Below are 13,388 nucleotides of genomic sequence, written 5' to 3'. Positions count from 1 at the left end.
TTTTGAACTAACATATTAATGACCTGTTACCTTTGCTTCAGATCTTTTCCATTATTCATGAAAGAACAAAGGCAATACACGTTCTGCTGAGTCTTTTTTATGTATTATGACACTGTTATCTTCCTTAATCCCAGAGGCAGCCACAATCGTGGATGCTATGTTTATTCTTCATATCCATGAGTTATATTCAAATTAGACATTATGTATTTACCATATGATACAGTGTTGTGCATAAATATGAACCTGCAGTTTGTATTTTCTACTCCACATTATGTTTTCTATAGATTTAGCCATATTCATACATATTATGCATATTCTTGTATTTTTAACTGTTGTATAGTACTTCGTTATAGAATATAATGTAACTTAAGTAGTTTGTACTTTACTGACAGACATTTTAGATTATTTCCTTTTTAGTTTTAGAAACAATGATGCAATGAATTCTTTTTTCTCCACATCTGCAATCGATTTCAAGAACATACACCTAGAAATGGAATTCTCGGGTTGCAGATAGTCATGGCTAGACTACTCTCCAAAGTGATTAAATAGATTTATACACCCATCCAGGGCTTAGGATAGTTTGTACTTTTCCACTATCTAGTCAACACCTGGTAAAGTCAGACTTAAAAATTCTGACAATAGATGGGTGAGGTGGACACTTCACTGTAGCGAGACTGAGTAGATCCTCCGAGTTTTATTGACCAGTTAGATTTCTTCTCATGGGTTTCCTGTTAATGTTGTCGGTCCATTTTTCAATTGAATTGTTTGGGGTTTTTTTCCTTGTTGATTTATAAGAGTGTTTTTGTTTATTTTAAATACTAGTGCTCTCCTGTTTGGATCACGTGTGTGTTTGTATGCGTGTGTAACAGTCCGTGGCTTGTCATTTGTTTTGTATATAGTGACTTATTGAACAGCATTTAACAACTTTTAATATAGTCAAATGTATGCATTTTTTCCCTTATGGCTTATGTATTTTTCATTTTGCCTAAAGAAATAGCCCCCTAATACCACATTCCAAGTAAATCCTCCCATATTTTCTTCTAAATGTTGATACATTGTTTTTCATACTCAGGTTTTTATTCTATCTAGAATTTGTGGTTTACCTCTTTTGGTTTACACACCGACCTATTTACCTCAACGCACACTTCAGCAACTGCGTGGGTCAATCCGAGTGGTATCTGGTGGAAATTAAAGGCTGCCTTTGAAACCAGACTTACCTCTCACCCTTAGCCCTGAGGAAAAAGAAAAGTTCAGGGGCTAAATAATCATCAAAAAGGAGGATTTGAGGAGAGGTCACAGAACCCTGCATTGAGGATATAACACGGCATTGATCTCTGAAGACTAAGTAGGAAAAAAGGCCTAGGCATGCGCAAAGACCCCGAGGCAAGTAGGAACATGCTCTTTGGAGGAAGTGAGAGGAGGCAAACACTATCAGGTGTTGACCAGGTCATGAAAAAGGCAAGCACGGTCAAAGCAAGAGGTTAAAGGGAATGTAGTAAAGATGGTCCTGTAAACTTAAACCTGTCCCTATTTTGCAGGCCTTTGTATCTAGGCCATGTTAGAGACCAGCATTTTTTTCTCTAAGAAATGAAAACGTTAAAAGAGCTTTCAGGAAGAGAGTAGACAGATCAGATTCCATTTGCATAAAATAGCCCTGGCCACTAGGGTAGAAGGAATGAGAGGGGAGTAAGGGACCATAGGGGGTGATCAGTGAGGAAGACATGCCAAGTGGGATGTAGAAGCAGCTTAGAATAGGGTTGTGGCAGTGGGGATGGAGAAGAGAAAGACCAGAGTAACAGAAAAAACTGATGCATATTGAGGAAGAGGCATGTTTGCAGCCTGTGCAGCTATCTAGATGAAGATGTCATTGCCTGAGATCAGAAATATGGGAACAGGTTAAGGATGCGGGAACAGACTGTGAGTGTGGCCTCAGACATGTTTAGTGTGAGTGCCTTTGAGACACCGCAGTGGAGACTGGAAGATATCCGGGCTAGAGGTATAAGTTAGAGAATCCAAGGTATGTAGAGAGTAGCTGAAGTCGTGGACATCAGTCGATTCCCCCAGGAAGAAAACTGGTAGTAAGAAGGCAAACAGCTCTAGAAACAAGTCTCGAGAACCTCTGAAATGTAAATTTGGACAGAAGATTGGAAGACATCACTGAGGAGTGTCTAGAGAGCTAGGAAGAAGATCAGGACAGCGTGTTGTGTTGGAATCCAGGGGAAGTGATGCTTCCAATGGTCCACATGGTTGATTATTATGGAGAGCTTGAGGAAAACAAGAGGGAAATGGCTTGCTGGATTCAGTGATATGGAAATCACTGTCACTTTACTGGGAGTGGTGTAGCTACTAAACAGTAGGAAGTGTGGGGAAAGAAAATGAACAGAAAGACCCTCCCAATTTCCACCCTGGCTGTTTGTTTCAGCGGGTCCACCTCTGAAAATTCGGGAGAAATCTTGAAATAACCTCCCAGGACTACTGGGTGTACCATCTTTCTCTAAAGCCTGGAGGGACAAGTTTTTATAGGATTTTAAATTTGGCATATAGTGTGTGTGTGTGGGTGGGAGGGGAAGGCTGGGAAATATTTCGCCAGAAGGTGAGGGAGAGAATTTTCACATGTGTTCTCTTGGTAATACCTGGAATTTGCGTCCTTTTCTAGACTTACCCAAGTGAAGGGTGAGTAAGTGTCCCAGTGAACTGCTGCCCAATTTTTCCATTAATTTTCCTCCTTAGAAATTTAGGATCTACAACACCTCATCGTTTGAGTTGCCTTTCTTGTGAACTCTCTGAAATCTCAGTTACTCCAAGTTCTTTATTATTCCCACACAATACTCAAAAGGCAGGTAAAGCCATTGTCCTGATAATATTAACATACAATTCCTGGGTTTTACTTTCTTGCCAAAGCTATAATTTTATACCAGAGTAACTTGTTTCTACTTTTACTTATTTCAGCTCTTATCTCATTGCATGAACATAAATTCTTATCCAGGCTTTTGCTTTTCCCACTCTTGAGAACTTTCTTTACTTCTCTTAGTACAGTGATTTTCAGTGATTCCTCTTTGTATTTCACAGAGGCAGTATTATATTTTCTCGTGTTTCCTATGATTTAACAATATGTCCCAAATGTTGCCAGTTGTTTCCTTGGACAAATTGCCACTACTAAGAATAGTGACAGGGAGGTGTAATAAGTGATCTCTGTTTACTAGGTGGATGTCTAAAAATGCTTTAATAAATGACTTGAGAATGCTTCGCAAAGAAAAACCCACTAACGAGGAAGCTCATTTTTACTTAAATCTCTTGCTAAAAACCTGGAGGTTTTCGTTTTTCCTCTGGACTTTTCTGCCCTGCCCTGGTGACCTCATCATCAGTCACATGTCACCAAACTGGAGAAACGAAATCTGTGCCTTGGTGGCAATAACTAGTTCTCGCACGTTGACGGACAGCTCCTTTATCCTTTGGCTGTGGGGAGGTCCTATTAGGCCATCAAAGCCCACAACTAGCATGTGGGCAGGTCTTGAACAAAACAGGCTCTTTTTTCGGACAAGAGTTCCTTTCCTTGTTACTTTATCCTTTTTCATTCATGAGAAATGGTATGCCTCATCAAAGCGAACGCTAAATATAAGAGAAGAAAGTTGAATAAAAATGAGTCACTGGGAGATCAGGGCTGTCTATTTGGGGATGTTTATCTCCTTAAGGCTCTTAAAGCGCATGTTTCTGTTTGTTGCTAGAATCGTGATCGTTGACAATGTGGCTTCTATTTTATTTGCGTTTGGCTGTGCTTTTCTGGAGAGTAGATTGGCATCCAGTAGTCACTTAAGTGGATGTAGAAACCAAACAAAGCCGGGAAGAAGGAGCAGAGATCTGTGGTTGGAGGCTGCATGGGGGAGGGGGGGCGGGGAGCAGAGCGCCAAGCGCAGTGGTCCTGCAGTCCTCTGATGGAGGGTGAGTCCTGCTCCCCCTTCTCCAGCTCTGGGGCCTTGGATTCCGTTTCCCCGTGCTGTCGATGGAGGCTGGTGATAATACTTACCTCACAGACTGGTTCCTGTGAGAAGTCGCTGGTGTTACATTAGTGCTACAGGAGTGTTTTGTTAAACAACATACCTCGTTGTCTGTCACTAAGACTGTCCTGACAGCTAATGGTTTACTGACAAATTTCCTTGCGCCAGGTACGGTGCTTTCGATGCTGTAATTTTTTTTCATTTGCTCTTTGCAGCAATTCATAGGAAAGGTTCTATAGTATAGTAGCCTCATAGTGTGGATGAGAATACCAAGGTTTGGAGGTAGTTAACTGTTCATTACTAGGTGTAGGTGGATACAGCTAGCAAGTGGCAGAGTCTGGAAGCCTGTGGTCCTAAACACTACACCACACTACCCCCTGACTGGAACCCTGCAGGGGCCCTCCTTCCCACCCTACAGTGTGCTTGTGCTCTCAAAACCCTCCCACACGGGGATGAGCACTTGAACCATAAAATTCAGCCTTGTGTGCCCTACTTCTGGAGCCAAAGGACTGACTCTACGTGGTAAGGCTTATTTGACTTGGATTTGAGCTGTGTTTTCACTGCCTACTGACTCTGTGACTTTGGGAAGGTTATTTATCACTATTTATCACTATAACTCAGTTTCTCTCATTTGAATGATGATCAGAGATTCTATTTCCTATGGTGGCTCTGAGGATTGGCTGAGATGCATATTAATACTGTTTCACAAATGATGTGTTTCATGCTGTTCAGTGAAATTTGGGTGCGGTTTCGGTAAGGCTTATCTGAATGGAACATTTCACTAGGGATGGTCATGCATGTGTTAAATGAACTATGTCCCCAACATAGGAGAACCAACTATTCGAATCTATCCTGCTCTGTCAGCATCCTACAAGTTCAGGCCTAGAGCCTGAAATAAGAAATTATTTGCACTTAGTGTTTTCAAGTAATTGGCCATCACAACTAACAAGAGGGTTTGTTGGAAACGCCAATAGTGATAGACTGAATTTGAAGAAAAAGTGGGGGGGATTTATTGACCAGAGAAAAAACAAGCCAAAGCCTTGGCTAATTTGTGTAATCAGCTTTATCAATTTGCATAAATTGTGCATCAGGCTATATTCCTCTTGGGCATAATAAGCCCAAATTTAGTTTTTCTAATTTTAAAGTCATCAGTTGCTTTTTTTTTTTTTTTTTTGCTTCTTCTGTTCCTTTCTGGGACTCGTGTGGGTCACACCTCCATGCATCTGTCAGGTGGTCTTATGTGTCCCTAATTCTCAGGGCCCCTGTCAGTGCCTTGATGTAGCATCTAGTGCTTATTTTCCAAAATTGGCCCAGCCTCGACCCTCCATCCTCTGTACTATTTCATGTCTCTCTATACTGCATCTATCCCTCTTTTTGTCATATCTTTTGTTCTGATCAAAATCTTCCAAATATTTTTAAATGATCCCCTTCCATTTGCTGTGTTCTCCTACTGTCTCCTTTCGAATGACTCTGCTACCTTCTAGATTCTTCCCTAACAGGCCTTCTGCCCCAGATTCTACCCATTGCTTCCTCTCATTACTTCTTTCTCAACACTCATTATTTCCGCTAGGGATCTCTGAATAGTTCTAAAGGGTCTCAGAATGTTTTGACTGTACTCTGAGGTGAGAAGATGAATTGTGAGATTTTCGGGCTCTCACGTAGCTTGCCCCTCCTCCTCTTCTCCTGCCCTCCTGCTACTCCTCCAGTTCAGCTTTTCCTGACCTGTTTCTGGGCTACCCTTCCTGGTCTCCTGCTTCCAGTCTTGACACGTGTCAATTCGTCTTCTACCTTGCCACCAGAGTCCGAGCTTGGCTATGATTAAAATCTATCTAATCAAAAGAGGTGATCATGGCACTCGTTCTCCAGCTTTAGTAATTAGAGAAGTAATGAACCTCCTTGAAGCCAGCAAGTGTTCAAGAATACACATGAGGAAAGTGCAGCTATTTTATATAGCATGTAGATAGCATACTAAAGGTTGTACAAGTTGAGAACATGAATGACTTTAAGAAGGGTTTAAACTTCACAGACAATATTTTAGAGGCATATCCCCTAACCTTTGGAGGGTGAGGTCACACAGGGCCTATGCTGCAGACTGTCATCAAAGACCAAACCCCAGACTTGTGGCCAACTGGTATAACCCAGGCGTCATTTCTTATGATTTTATGCTGTCCAGAGGGCTGAACTGCTGACATAAAATCTTTATCTCAAAGATGCAAATGTAAACCTAATGTCCTTTTTAAAACAGCAGCTAGTTATGGCGCTAGAGATGTTTAAGCCCGAGGCTTTACGAACACTTTTGTAATATCATTAGCCCGAAGATTGCCCCTGCCTCTATCCCATAACACCAACGTTTGCAAATCTGGGCATTTGCAATTCTTTCCATTTCTTTCCATGTCACTGGAACTCGAGCGTCTGCTTTCAGAGAATAGACTTTGCTTTCTGGCCTCAAACCCATGGAGGATGACAGGCGAGAGGAACACTGAACTTCTTGCATGCCCTTGGTCTCAGTCACGGCCAGCCTGCTTGCATTTCCTCTGGGCTCTGGCTCCACTGGCCAATCATTTCCATGGCTGGATTTAAAGAGCATGTGCCTAATTTAGAGTTGCTGACACAGGCCAGGGAACAGGCCACCTGGCAAACGCCTTGGGCTTTGACTGATCTCACTAACTTGAAGCCTAGGCCAAGTTCCCCTCAAGCTGTGCTGAGGTTTGTAAATCTTTTGGCCTAGGACTGGACCAGGTAATCAGCGTTTCGCGGTCCTCAGCTAGGTGTGAAATTTTAATCAAAGGGATTTTATTTTTGCAAAAATATAATGCACCACCAGAAATGTCACATAGAATTAAACTTTGGATTTGCTGAGGTTCAAGATGAATCAGATGGGGTCTTACAAAATGGCCAGCTCCTGTCCTCTTTGGAGGGGAGGGGGTGTTAAAAATAAACAGGGTAGTTCTGGTACCCCCTTTGTCTTATGGGGAAATATTACAATAATTTTTAGTCCATTCACACTTTGGAACTGGATAATTACTTTTCACTTTAATTACAAGATGGCACAGAAAACACATAAGCTTCCGCCCAAAAATACATTCTCTGTATCCAGTAGATATTGTAGAAATGATTTGCTGTTATAGTCAGTATGGTCTCCAGACATGTTCCGGATTCCCACAGTTCATCTAGAATGGTTTCAACCAGCCTTACATCTGACAAATAAATGCAGATACAGAAGACATTGGGGCATCAGGCTAAAATGAGAGTAGGCCCTCACCCAGAATTATAAAGCCAGAGCAGGCTCCTTTACAAAGGGAATAGAAGGCTCAGAAAGGAAGCAGGGCTGACTGCTAGTGTGGAGAATGGATGGGAAACATCTCTGCGGCTTGGGACACCAAACTCACTGGAGGCCATCCAGAGAGATTCTAGAGAAACTGAGTTCTCTGAATATTCTCTGCCAGACCTCTGCCCAAACAGACAAGTCACCATATGTTGCCCGTTACAGAGGTAATTCACGTGAATGCTGCAGGAACTGATTTCTCACTCTCTCTCCATGACCTAGAGAGTGTCTCTGGGTCACCATGGGTTTTGTGGGTTTTGTAGCTTCTTCCTCTCTCTGGTTGGGATGTGGAAGTCAGTACTGTCAGGTAGTATTGGGCATAGAACAAAGTGAGGCTTCTAGAATCAGACCACTTGGTTCAGGCCCTAGCGGTGTACTTCCCAGCTGTGTGATATTAGAAAAGTTGTCTATCCTTTGTATGCCTCAGTTTTGTCATCTATAAAATAGGCTGAATAGTAAAATTTACCTCAAAGGATTGTCATGAAGATTAAATGAATTATTAACAGTGAAATCTTTAACACAGTACAATAACCAGTCAATAAATATGATGATGATGATAATGCCTGAACAAAAGGGGCCATGCTTTGTGTGTGTGTGTGTGTGTGTGTGTGTGTGTGTGTGTGTGTAAACAGAAAGAGGTGTGTAACTAAAGGGCTTTAACAGAGGAGCCTAGGCATAAGATGGCATGAAGTTGTGGTAGAAGGATATGACTGATTTCATGGGATGGAGATTTTCAACCCCGCATCCCTTGAACCTGGAGAAAGAGCTGTTAGGCCAGTGATGGTAACGAAGATCCCAGGTCACTAAGGCCCCTTTATTCAGGACTGCTGGCCTCCAGGTGTCAGACACAGGGTCTGTTGAGGTCACTGCAGATTGTCTAGCTGGGGACAAAGCAAGCCCTGAGCATGACACAAGGTAAGCACTGAGTGTGACTCAAGAACACTCTCTGTGAACAAGAGCTAAAGGGCATTGGGCTCCTTGGGGGGTGACTGAGCAAGGATTTTACCTTTCTATTCTCAGGCAATGATAATAATCAGACCATGGACCACTGGGCTGTGTAAATATTCCTGGAGGTCTCAAAGAGTTCCAAGGTGGAGTAGCATGGATGTGGAAGAAATACTTTCATCACAGGCACACTGAGACCCAAAAGCCTTGTAATATGAATATTAAATAAGCCTAACCTCAGTGCCCCAAGCTTGCAAAGCTGGATCTATTGTTTACATTTCCTCCTCCTTGAGGTTTACATTTGGAGGGGTGAGACTGGCCATGAATGTGGTCATTCCTCTACCTTTCTCTCAGCCATGTTAGCAAGGTTCTTATAGCTGCCCAGGCAGCAATTTGATACCTGACTGCTCATGACCTACTCATCTGTTCTTTTTCCCCCCAAGTTTCTTTGACATAATTGACATGAATACCTCCATAAGGAAAGAAGAGAAATAGAAGGGAGTGGACCTTATTCCTATTCACTATGTTACTTGAATTACTTCAACATTACTTCACTATGTTACTTCAAATTTGCTCTGAACGGGGACAGAGAAAATGACTATACACAGGTTTGGAAGTTTCAGTTGACTACATTTCTTCATCTCCATTTTCTATCAGCACAAACAAATAACTTGACCTCAATCATTATTTTTTTAAATAAGAAGGATGTTTAAAAAAACCTTAATTCTTTAAAATATTTTTAGACAAATCATACTGTACTCCTCTAGGAGCTAAAATGCAGTAGTAATCAACGCTTAGTATCTTTCCTACACATGTAAAATGAAACATAACATTTTTTATGAGTTTTCTTTTTTAATGGAAATCATACCATGTATTGAATTTGTAGAAAGGCAGGGAAGATTGAAATGTATCAGTTGAGGGTAACCCTCAGCTGGGCCTGGGAGGGACTAAGCCTTTTCCAGAGGGAAAGCTTTGGGTGGTCTTTGCATTGGAGTTGGATTGGTCCATGTTTTTGAGGAATGTTTGAGTACCAGAAAGAAGCACTTAGTGTGAAGAGAGGTTTGAGTTCATTTTATATCTAAATCAGTAAAAAAAACAACAGGAAAAGCTGTTAGGGAAAGAGAACACAATAGGGACCAGGTGTTTTTAATTGAATTATCCAGTAAAGCCTTTTATATTCAGCATATACAACCAAAACCCAAAAACTAATGGTAAGTAATCGATGTACATGTTGAGTTTCAAATATTAACTGATTTAGGAGTTCAGCAAATATTTGAATGCCTATAGCACGGATCCCTGCGTTTCTGTGTCCTTGTCTGGGTCTGCCCATATACACAGTACTTTCCTACATGCCAGGAAGTAATTTCTCATTGATTTTCTGGTTTGATGTCATTTATTTAATATACGTGATTTGTCAATATTCTTAATTCTCTTGAGTTTTCAACTCATTCAATAAATATTTTTTCACCATTCATACAAACAACCTCAAGCCGTCATAGTGAAAGATACAGAAAATGCAGACTGTGTTTGCCCTGAACTCTAAGAACTTTCGAATCTTATCGAGAAGACAAACATGCATGAAATTACTGGAATGTAATGATGTTGGTTATATGTGTGAGAGGATTTCCAAAAGAGAGATCAGCTCACTTTGGTTGTCAAAGAAGGAACTCTGAGGGAGGCCAGCCCTTACCTGGCACTTGAAAGATAACCTGAGGAGAGGGAAAGATCCCAGGCAGGCAGGCTGGCATAACCCGAGGCGTGTATCACTGCTAGTGGTTTGATCCGTGACGCTGCCTGATTGGGGTAGGCTGTCTTGTTATGAATGTGGGGCCCAGAAGGGGTCACAGTCTTTCACACCCACCCAATTTGAGACTTAACCCTATGATTTTAGACACCAAGCATGGATAGAATCATGAGCTTTGGAGTGATGTGAGGACTAAGACCATGACCTTTTTATTTCTGTGACCCCAGTGCTGGGCACATAGACATTTTCAATGAAGGTACATGAATATTGATGGAATGAATTGAAGAATGTAGGATTTCCCAAATGCAGTTTGCCTGAGAAGGCCTATCCCTACGTGGATAGGCCCATTGATTTAAAGCTGTCTTCTCCCAGAATCCATACCATGACTTTGATTTTTAGAAGCCCTTTCCAAATAATGAATTGGAAATTACTTCCAGCAGCTTCTGCCCACTGGTCCTGGCTGTGCCTTCTCTATCCAATTTGGCAGCCGAGCAGCTCGTTCAGGTGGCAAAACATTTTTGGTCTGGTCCACTTTGGCTCAGGTTGTATAGACACACCCATGTGCTTGACTTCCTCTGGGGATGTTTTGTGAGATTATCAATCAGTATGGTTCAAAACCAGACAGGCTAGCCCAAATGGCCTGCACCTTTTGTTCTCTTTGTGATGGAAAAGAAAGACACACGGACCCTCTTAAAATCCCCAGAAAACCTGGCAAGTCCCTGATTTGGCTGTGAATACATCGATGGGAGTCATTTTAAGATTCCTACCTTGCGAATCCTGGGTGTTTCAAAGCCCCGCTGCCGGCTGCCTTGGAGAGTAACTCCCCTTCCCCAAGGGACAAGACAAGAAAACAGCCCTTTCACAGGCTGGCTAGTCCATATTTTTATTTTACATTCTTCAAAGCAGATTTTTATCACATCTGTCAGTGTCCTCACCCTATCTGGCAGCCTGAGATCTGAGGGGTTACCTACCACTTTGGCCAGAACATCTGCACAGAGGGAAGGCTCTAGCAAGTTAGGCAAGATAGGGCTGCAGGAAGAGTCTCCTCTTACTCCACCATCCAACTGTTTTCCCCGCAACTTCTTCTTAGGCAACACGTCAGCTGTAAAAACACGAATCTTTCCTCCCCTGCTCCCCACCTCCCAACACATATGCTATTTATCAAATCTAAGAATCAAAAGAACGTGATTTCAAGAAAGCTTTTCAAGATTTCAGTTTCCTTTTAAAAAAAGAGATGAAGGACATGTGATCAGCTGGAGGTGTCATGCTGAGCGTTTGCTGTTTGACACTTCGCCGTCACGAACGGCAAAGCATCATTCCTATTTTGTGGGTAGAAATAATCAGGGTCTCCACACATGTCACATGTCGAAATCAGGGATATTGAGAGTCTCCATTCAGTGAAATTTGCTGACTGCACTGCAGTCAGTCTGTGGAGCAGCTTTGTGCTGGTTGAAGGGGAGGAGAGCTCTGGCCACGTCTGGCAGGAAGCGGGTCTTGGTCTCGCTCCTCTCCAGTGATCACAGGGTGTCGGAGGCAGCACTGTCCAGTACGGCGGTCACTAGCCACCTGTAGCTAGGGAGCACTTGGAATGTGGCCCATGACATGCTCCAAGTGTAAGCTATGCTCCAGGTTTCAAAGACTTACTATAGAAAATGTATTAAAAATCATTAATAATGTTTTATATTGACTACATGGTGAAATAATGACATTCTCGATACACGGAGTAGAATAAAGTATTATTTAAATTACTTTCACCTGTTTGTTTTTCTATTATAAATGTCGCTCCTAAAAAATGTTACATCATGTATGTGGCTCACTATATTCAGACCATGCTGATCTAGAGAGACAGGGCAGGTGCTGCCCAAACAAAAATCTGTGATGATGTGGAAATTTAATTTCTTAAAAAGTTAAACAGCATTTTTCCACCTGATTTTAAAAATAGCATTTTCCTATTTTCCTGAAAATCTATGAACAACACACTCCCTGTTTTGGCACGAGTTAAAAGGCAGTAATCTGTATTAACGATCTCGTCCATGAAATGCGATGTTCTGCTACCTCCCTAGTGCAGTGTTACCAGCAGTGTCCCCCCAGTTCTGGAGACCCACCAAAGGGGCTCTTTAGTGCACCTTAGATCCTACATTTCCAGATTTACCTTGCTTTATAAGATTCTAGAGATCTATAATATCCGAATGTTACTTAAACTTTCCACCCCACTGGGCTAGAGATGAAGCACATAGACTTTGTGACATCATTCAGAATACAGCAGGACTCTCAATGCATCCTAAATTACGAGCTATCCCATTATTTAACCTAATACCCTAATGTCTGGGTGAACAATCCAACCTCCAAATTTTCTCCGTAGACGGTAATTGAATTATAAACTATGCACTGTGATGTATATATAAATGATGGGTGTTTCTCTTAGAAATGTGTGAATATCAAATTATTCTATTTGCTTAGTATTCTTGATGAATTGTAAATTATTTTAATAACATTGATTTACTACTCTATTCATCTTTTACTTGAAAATTATTAGAAGTGAGTAATGGTTGCAAAATGTTGCTACATTTAGATTTTTTAATTAACCCATGGTGCAGGTTTTCCTAGAATGGTCATATACGCAGACCTAGAGATTAATCTGAACTATTCAAATTCCCACCTAAATGATTGTCCCCAGGGGTCTTTTGTCCTCCTGGTAAGCCTCCTGTAAAGGGAGGTTTTTAAAATTCTTTTCTTCATCCTCCTCTCAGGCCCCTGGCTGCTGGAGTCTGTGCTCTCCCTGAATAGCAACCGTTTTCTTAATTCATTTGAAGGTCAGTCAAGGCAGGCCTGGTGGGCTGGTCTGATGGCTCTGAGAAGGGAAAGGAGGGAAGCTCTGGTGTCTAAAGCTGCACAGTCCAATATAGTATCTTCTAGCCACACGTGGTTATAGAGCACGTGAAATGTGGCTAGTGACGCACTCTAAGTGTGAAATGTGCAGCAGATTTCAAAGAAAAAATTCCCAATTAACAAAAACGTAAAGTAGCTCATCCCTGCAAACATAAGAATAGGACATAAATCTGGCTTTTAAAAGTAAATCGATTTCTATTTTGAGTCTCCATTCTGGCAGGGAAGAAAATATAATAAATTTGAAGTCACTCTCCTCTTTCCTCCTTTGCTGAGGGTTGTAACTGTTCTGGGGCTTACCTGATCCTGCAACACTGTGGGGAATGGGGACCTAGCATCTCTCCACCTTGGGCAAGGCCCCTTTGGGGCCAGGGGTTACCTTGGTCACTTTTCTCCCCATGCTGGATGCGGGAATCTCAGGGAATCAGGGTTCTTTCCAACCGCCATGCTGCTCTCTAGCGCATGCGTAATTCTGGGTCTCCGGGAGCATGCT

Source organism: Ursus americanus, chromosome 20 (genome assembly GCF_024610735.1).
Source record: "Ursus americanus isolate L20-20 chromosome 20, mUrsAme1.1.p, whole genome shotgun sequence".
Classification (NCBI taxonomy): domain Eukaryota; kingdom Metazoa; phylum Chordata; class Mammalia; order Carnivora; family Ursidae; genus Ursus; species Ursus americanus.
The sequence above is the reverse complement of the archived record's forward strand: the minus strand, read 5'-3'. Positions refer to the sequence as shown.